Source organism: Lynx rufus, unplaced genomic scaffold (genome assembly GCF_022079265.1).
Source record: "Lynx rufus isolate CCGP_SWC_20201006 ecotype Redwood Valley unplaced genomic scaffold, mLynRuf1.p SCAF_14, whole genome shotgun sequence".
NCBI lineage: Eukaryota > Metazoa > Chordata > Mammalia > Carnivora > Felidae > Lynx > Lynx rufus.
In genome coordinates, this window is record NW_025814828.1 from 44,904,993 (window position 1) to 44,913,541 (window position 8,549).

At 37.0% G+C, this 8,549-nt stretch overlaps 1 pseudogene; it reads right to left on the reverse strand.

The window, feature by feature from the left end:
• Positions 1–853: 853 nt before the first annotated feature.
• LOC124509180 (replication factor C subunit 3-like) lies at positions 854–1,926 on the reverse strand (annotated as a pseudogene).
• Positions 1,927–8,549: the final 6,623 nt, after the last annotated feature.

Consider the following 8,549-nt stretch of genomic DNA (forward strand, 5'->3'; position numbering starts at 1 on the left):
GAATAAATACAATAAAAGCATCAATTACTGTCAAAAGTCAATGGCATACATTTATAACAACATGGATGAAATATGAGGGCATTATGCTAAATGAAATAAGTCAGATAAAGACATATACTACATAAAGACAAATACTATATTCCACTTATATGTGAAATCTAAAAAAGCAAAACTTATATAAAGTACAGTGGTGTTTACCAGGGCTGGAGGTTGGGGGAAATGGGAAGATATTGGTTAAAGGATTCAAACTTCCTGTTATATGATGAATAAGTTCTGAAGATCTAATGTACAACATGGTGGTTATAGTTAATAATACCATATTATATATGTGGAAATTGCTAAGAGAGTCGGTCTTAAATGTTCTTACCACACACAAAATGATAATTACACAGCATGATGGAGATATTAGCTAACACTATGGTGGTGATCACTTTGCAATATATAAGTGTACAAATGAAAACCTTGGAAACCTTACTCTTACACAACGTTATATGTCAATTATATCTCAATAAAGCTGGAAAAATGTCAATGGTAAAATATTCTTTACCTTTAAAGATGTCAGCTAAATTTGTAAAATTAATCATAACCTTTTTCAAAATATGTCATTTTCAACTTTTTATAACATAGTAATGCCATACTATAATTGCCATAGTACATTTAAGTAACTACTAAATCTAATGAAAACTTCAAGCTAATGAATACTATTCAAGCTATTTATTTACAACACTTAAAGTGTGTTTGCAAAAATCACTTTATTTTTTATGTAAAGTTGGTTTATTTTACCTTCAGCTCTTCCAATATAAACTGAATGTAAATGATGATACTGAGAAATATTAGGATAGTTGTCAATATGTCAAAACATCATGCCTTCCAATCCATCCTCCATGAACTTTTTATAAAATGCCATACATTTGGCCACAATCACAATGCTTCCAAATCATAAATGGCTTTGCTACCCAGCTGCAGACGATGTTCATAGTAAGTCATCATTTGGGTCACTTCTCCTTTCAGTTGTCCATCACAGTTATGTAAAATTTCTGAGAGAAGGCCCTACATTATTATTTCAGGAGGAATACATTGAGTTAGAAGCTCAAAAAGTCTTCCACGAACTTTAAGGAGACTTTGTGGAGTCTGATGATTGGCAATAGCATTGGCAGTCTCCTTCAGATACACCTCCCAATCTGTTTCAGAGATTTCTTGATCTGCAGCAAAAATATATTGTTGCACTCTTCAGGCTTCACACATAAGTAGGGTGTTTTTGGAGATTCCTGAAGGACTTCTCTGCAAGTCTAATGAACCAGTTGTGAAGGAAGATTCAGACCTTCCTTGGCTTACACACAATATATAACACATGACAAATATCTTCAATGCTGAGAGCAGGCACGCAAACTGTCAGGCACCTCCTACAAATAGGTGGTATCACTTTAGATGTAGAATTGCAACACAAGATCAATCTGAAGTGGACATATATTTTCCATGGTTTTATGCGAGGCACGTTGAGTATCTTTGGTGAGTTTGTCAACCTCTATCAACAATACCACTTTAAAATCTCTTTGAGAATTTGCTTCAAGTTGCTGTGATTGTACCACTGTTTTCAATATCTCCTGGATTACTACCCAATCACTACTTCCAGCATCACTGGGATTAACTTCAGCGATAATTGTTTGCAATACCACTAATTTCAGTTTTCTTTTTAGATGGAGTTGTGAAGGTCTGGTGTTCAATTCTCAATTTTTCCACTCACACACCATAAAATTCAAGAATACACACAATTCTTATCTTTTTTCCCAGCACCAGATGAACCATACACAAAAGATGAGGAAAGTCACCACGTTGTACCACGTTGCAAAGCTGGGCCGCCTGCTCGTGATGATAGTCTAGGTATGCCAAGTATCAGCAACAGTACTTGTCCACCTGGAGGCTCATTCCAGCTCAAATTCCCAGGGTCCCATGCTTGAAAGCCCTGCACGCATGCTGTCCATTGGGATGTGCACACAAGTTCCCTAAAAAGACCACTTTAGAACAGAATTTTTTTTTTCAGCATAGTACTCAGTTTTCCTAAGGTTGTTTTGTTTTGTTTTGTTTTGTTTTGGTTTGGTTTGGTTTGGTTTTGGTTGTTTATTATTATTATTATTATTATTATTATTATTATTCACTGGGTTCCAAGCAGGGACAAAATGATATAAAGCATCTACCTAAAAAATCTGTGACTTAAAGGTGTTTTGCTTTGCTCTTTGTCAAGAGATTCAAGTGAAAGTGGATGGATACATTGCTTCCAGTCAACCAACTTGGCCATTTTTTAAAGTAATCTTTACACCCAATGTGGGTCTCAAACTTATGTCCCTGAGATCAGGAGTCACATGCTCTACTGACTGAGCCAGCCAGTTGCTCCTGGCCATTGATTCTTAATTGGATCCCAAGAACCTACATGTGGTTAACTGAAAGTGTAAATGGCCCACTAAAGAACAAAAACTATTTCAGTCCTAAACTACATTAATAGAATCTCATTATTTTTAACTAACCTTTATTTGTGCACTTTTTAAAACTAAGTGTAAAAAAAAGTATTCCTTTAAATTTCTTCTTGTTTCACCTATAAGACTAGTCATTTCAGATTATTAGGTTTAGAAAAAGACAGATTTTATCTAGTTAAGCTTTCCACCCATTGTATACTTTTCTTTAACAATATTTGGCCTCTTTTTTATTATCTCCAATGATGGACATCCTACTTTGTGCTGACACTGTCTATTTGACTTTGAAAATTTCTCATCTATGCATAAGTGATCAAAACTTTAAATAGAAGAGTATCTAGTACAGAGAAATGAGCATGAAGCAGACCAACATTGATTCAGTAGGCAGTGCTTTTCAGGTTTTGTTCAACTTTGCACCATTCTAATTATTGTTATCAAAATTCATTTCTTTATACACCTGAAACTAACGTAACATTGTGCTAACTATACTTGAGTTTTTTTAAAAGGCTACATTTCTCAATCTTATCTATGGATATAGTATTGTCTTTATGGGAAACAGTAGAATTTTATTCATATTCTATCAGTCTCCAACATAGACTTGCTATACCAGCCAGCTTGGCTTATCCCTACTCCAACTCCCAATTAAATTTTTTCATGTGTGCATCTTTGTGCACAGAACCATTTTCCAATTTCTCTTCACCTAAATTCATCACATCTAGAAATCTGGATCTCTCTCTTCTTTAAACCCCAGATTAGGAATCCTCCATCCAAATCCTCTTTGATTAACCTCACTTCACTCCAATATTTGAACTTGATGAAATAGCCAACATACATGGTTTACCCTACATCCAATTCAAGTACCCTAGTTATAGTAATTACTCTGTGCTCTTTGGATACTGAAGTGAAAAAGAGATAAGTTAAGGAGTTCCCTGATTAGCATAGTTTAAGCACTGAGAGATGTATCCCTCAAATACATTTGAGAATTTGGAGGTAAGAGAGAAGAATACAGATTGAAGGAATAAGAAAGACTTTGTGGGAAAAAAAATAGTATTTAAGCTGGGCCTCAAAAAGATGGCTCTGAGAAAATATTGAAAGAAATACCAAGAAAATCCATTTTACGTAGAAGGAATAGCTGGAACAATGGCATGGGTATAAGAAAGAAAAAAAAATGTATATGAAGAACTATATCTTTAGTCCTCTGGCCAGAACAAATGTTTATAAAAAGGTCAGGGAAAGGGAAAGGTAGAAGATGCAGGGGCCTTGTTATTGAGGGCCTTGTTTGCCATTCTGAGGTGCTGAGACTTTATTTCATAGGTAGTAGGGAGCCATTGAAAATAGGTAGCAAAGTGATATGGCCAGATTTATTTTTTAACAAAGAATAAGAAAACTAACAATAATTATTTAAAGTTGTAATACCAGGGGTGCCTGGGTGGCTCAGTTGGTTAAGCCTTTTATTCTTGATTTCAGCTCAGGTAATGATCTCACTGTCCGTGAGTTTGAGCCCTACATCAGGCTCCTCACTAACAGTGCAGAGCCTGTTTGGGATTCTCTCTCTCCCTTCCTCTCTGCCCTTTTCCATTCATGCTTTCTCTCACTCTTTCAAAATAAATAAACTTTAAAAAAAAAAGTCATAATTTCAGATGGTAAGGAAAATTGTTTTGTACCAGGGACCCTTTTGACACATTTTCAATATCTACTGACATCTTACAGTCTGATTTTGCAATTCAAGGAAAAAGTGGTAAGGATTGGAAAACGAATAATGAAATTATTGAGAAATTGCCATATTCTGGACATTTTTAGTTGCTTTTTAGCCGCCTATGTTAATACTATTATTATTCTCATTTTATAGATGATAAAACTGAGGCTCAAATAGTTTAAAAAGCTTGATCAAGGTTAATTAAGGAGTGGTAGAGCTTGAATTTGAATCCTCCAACTTGAGGCCAGTGTCTGTGCTCTAAAGCACTATATTGCTTGGCCCTCAAAAGCTGAGTAGCTACCAAGCCAGAGCATCAGTACTGAGAGACACTTGTAAACAACTTGTTCAACCTTCTTACTGTCAGATGATAAAGCTGAAGACCTGCAGATGGGATAGCATCTTGCTTTAAGTCACATAATTTATTAGGAGAAATTTCTGGGTAGAGCAAAGACCTCCTAATTCCCAATCCAGTGTTCATTCTATTGTACTATTATGCTATTGTTCTAGCAAAAATGAAGGTTATGTATCTCCTCAACACTAGGTTTGGGGCTTTTCAGGAAACCAGATTAAAAGATAAAGTCCCTAAAATCCAAATTACATGGTAAGTCAAAAATTCCATACATACGGTGCGTGTGTGCATGCACGTGCACACGTGCGTGTGTGCTATGTGGCTACATCAGGTTAGAGATGCAGGTGAAAGGTCCCAACTTTGAGGAGAAAATAATCTATTCCATCAGGGATTTCCCCTCAACATCCCCAGGTGCATGTCTTCCTTTTTTTTTTTTTTTTTTAATACCCTGGGAGTAAGGCTGCTCCAAGCATGTGACTCCTGTACTCTGAAGTCTGAAGCAGCCACCTGTTTGCTTTGGAGTACAATTCCAGTTGTTGAGATTAATCAATCTCAAGGGCCATACATTTTTCAGGCTACAGTTTCTGGAAGAGTTGCCTATTTCAGCTCAAACTTCCATGTGACCATTTCAAAACACCACCAAAATTCTTGATAAATAGGAGGCCAGGAATTCTTGTAGACCTCTCAACTCTTGCTAAAATATAGGTGGGTAGTTATTTTATTTTCCTACCACAGCTGCCACTTTCTGACTTTTCAAGTTTTAAAGTGAACTGGAGTCAATTCAATTTGGCCATAGCAAAGAGAAAACTTTGTCCCAGGAGTTTCTGTGGTGATCCTTCTCAAACACTGATGAATACCAGGTAAGTTGTAAAAAATTAAATACTCTGGCTTTATCTCTAAATATTCTGATTAAGTTAATCTGGAGTGAGAATCAGAAATCTTCATTGTTCACAAGACCACCAGTGATTCTATTATGCACTCAAGTTTAAAAACTACTGTTCTCTGAATTACATGTTAAGTATGGAAGCTGCAGGAATTCTTAGAGGCATTGTGACTAAAGTTGTGGATACACATTGATGCACACATGAAAACTTCCTTCTCTCCAGTCACTCCTAAAATTCTCAGCCACTTTTGCTTGACTCACTATACTCAGGAGTACAACTCATTGGCTCATTCAGGACAATTAAGTGGACTCTTCACAGGTGCAGCAGTAGGTTGCCAATATTTCTGACTTGCCCACATATTCCTACCTATACCAGGACTTCAAAGATACTGATACTGATGCTGATACTGCAGCATTTCAGACCCCACACCAGACCTGCTAAAACATAATCTGCATTTTAACAAGATTTACAGGTCTGAACCAGTGGTTCTCAAAGTGTAGTCCCAAGAACACTACCATCAGCCTCATGTGGAGATTTGTCAGAAATACACATTCTTGGGGTGCCTGGGTGGCTCAGTAAGTTAAGTGTCTGACTCTCGATTTCAGCTAAAGTCATGATCTCACAGTTCATGGGATTGAGCATCACATCAAGTTCTGCACTAGCAGTGCAGAGCCTGCTTGGGATTCTTTCTCTCCCTCTCTCTCTGCCCCTTCCCAAATCGCTTTCTCTCTCTCAAAATAAGTACTCATTTTTTTTAAAAGAAGAAAGAAATGCACATTCACAGGCCTCACCAAGGAAATTATGAATCAAAAACTCTGGAGTTGAGGCTCAGAAATCTGTATTTTAAGAATGCCCCCAAGGTAATTTTGATACACACTCAAGTTTGAAAACCACTGTAGATCATTCCTCTGCTTTCAGGCAATATTGTCTTTCAGTCATAGAAGAAGGGCAGGTTTTCAAGGTAGAAGATTCCACTATCAATTTGAGAAAGCATCCCCTATTTTATGAAAGCCTTATGCTTCCTGCTATATATTAAATCTTTTTGTGCCCTCAAGATTCATATATTGAAACCAAATTAATCCCCAGTGTGGTAGTATTTGGGGTTTTTTTAAGTGTGTATTTATTTATTATTTTGAGAGAGAGAGAGAGAGAGAGAGAGAGAGCAAGAGAATGAGAGCACAAGCAGGGGAGGGGCAGAGACAGAGGGAGAGACAGAATCTGAAGCAAGTTCAGAGCTGTCAAGTGCAGACCCTGATGCGGGGCTCTACCCCATAAACTGTGAGATCATGACCTGAACCAAAGTCAGAAGCTTAACTGAATGAGCAACCCAGGTGCACCCCCAATGTGGTAGTATTTGGAGGTGGAGCCCTTGGAAGGTGACTAGATCATGAAAATGGAGCTTCCACGAATGGGATTAGTGCCATTACAAAAGAGACCTCAGAAAGTTCCCTTGCCCACTCCACCATGGCAAAACATAGTGAGAAGGTGGCTGAACCAGGAAGTGGGCTCTCACCAGATACCAAATCAACCAAAGACTTAATGTTGGACTTCCCAGTCTCCAGAACTATGGCAAAAATTTCTGATGTTAATATGCCACCCAGTCTATGGCATTCTGTTGTAGCAATCTGAAAAAGCTAAGACATTGCCTTCTCTCCACCTAGAACATTCCTTCTTATTGACAATCCTTTTCTTTTTAATTAAATTTAATTGAATTTTAAACACCTCTATAGTTAACATACAGTGTTTGATTAGTTTCAGGTGTATTATATTCAACAATTCCATACATCACCCAGTGTTCATCTACACAAGTGCAGTCCTTAATCCCAGTTGTATTTTTTACCTATCATGCACCCACCTCCTCTCTGGTAACCATCGATTTGTTCTCTATATTTTTCTGTTTCTTGGTTTGTTTCTCTCTCGTCCTTTTTTCTTTACTTGTCCTTCTCTGTAAGTTTGTTTCTTATATTCCACATATAAGTGAAATCGTATGGCATTTTACTGACATTTCACTTGCATTATACTCTCTGGCTCCATTCATGTTGTTGCAAAAGGTAAGATTTTACTTTCTTTTATGGCTGAGTAAAATTCCATTGTATATATACAACACATCTTCTTTACCCATTCATCATTCATGGACACCTGGGCTGCTTCCATAATTTGGCTATTGTAAATGATACACTCTAAACATAGGGGTTCATGTATCCCTTTGAATTAGTGTTATTGTATTCTTTGGGTAAATACCCAGTAGTGTGATTGCTGAATTGTAGGGTAGTTCTATTTCTAATTTCCCAAGGAGCCTCTGTACTGTTACCCAGAGTGAATTAACCAGTTTGCATTCCCACCAACTGTGCAAGAGAGTTCCTTTCTCCATATCCTTGCCACCACTTACTATTTCTTGTGTTTTCATTTTAGTCATTCTGACAGGTCTGAGGTGATATCTCGTTGCAGTTTTGATTTCTGTTTCCCTGATTATGAGTGATATTGAGCATCCTCTCATGTATCTTTTGGCCATCTGTATACCTTCTTAGAATAATGTCTGTTCATGTCTTCTGAACATTTTTATTTGGATTATGTGTTCTTTAGATATTGAGTTGTATCAGTTTTCTATATTTTTGGATGTTATCCTTTATTGGATGTGTCGTGTTTAAATGTCTTCTCCAATTCAGTAGATTTTCTTTTAGTTTTCTTTATTGATTCCTTTGCTATGCAGGAGCTTGGGGTTGTTGTTGTTGTTGTTTACATTTTATTTATTTTTGAGACAGAGCACAAGTGTGGGAGGGGCAGAGAAAGAATGGGACACAGAACCCAAAGTAGGCTTCAGGCTCCGAGCTGTCAGCACAGACCCCAACACGGGGCTTGAACTCACTAACCATGATATCATGACTTGAGCCGAAGTCAGATGCTTAACCTACTGAGTCACCCAAGTGCCCCAATACAGGAGAGTTTTATTTTGATGTAGTCCCAATAGTTTATTTTTACTTTTATTTCCTTTGCCTCAGTAGACATATCTAGAAAGATATTGCTATGGTAGATGTCAGAGACCTTACTTCCTGTGCTCTCTTCGAGGATTCTTATGGTTTCAGTTATCACATTTAATCTGTTTTTAATTCATTTTTGTGTATGGTGTAAGAAAGAAGTCCCATTTCATTCTT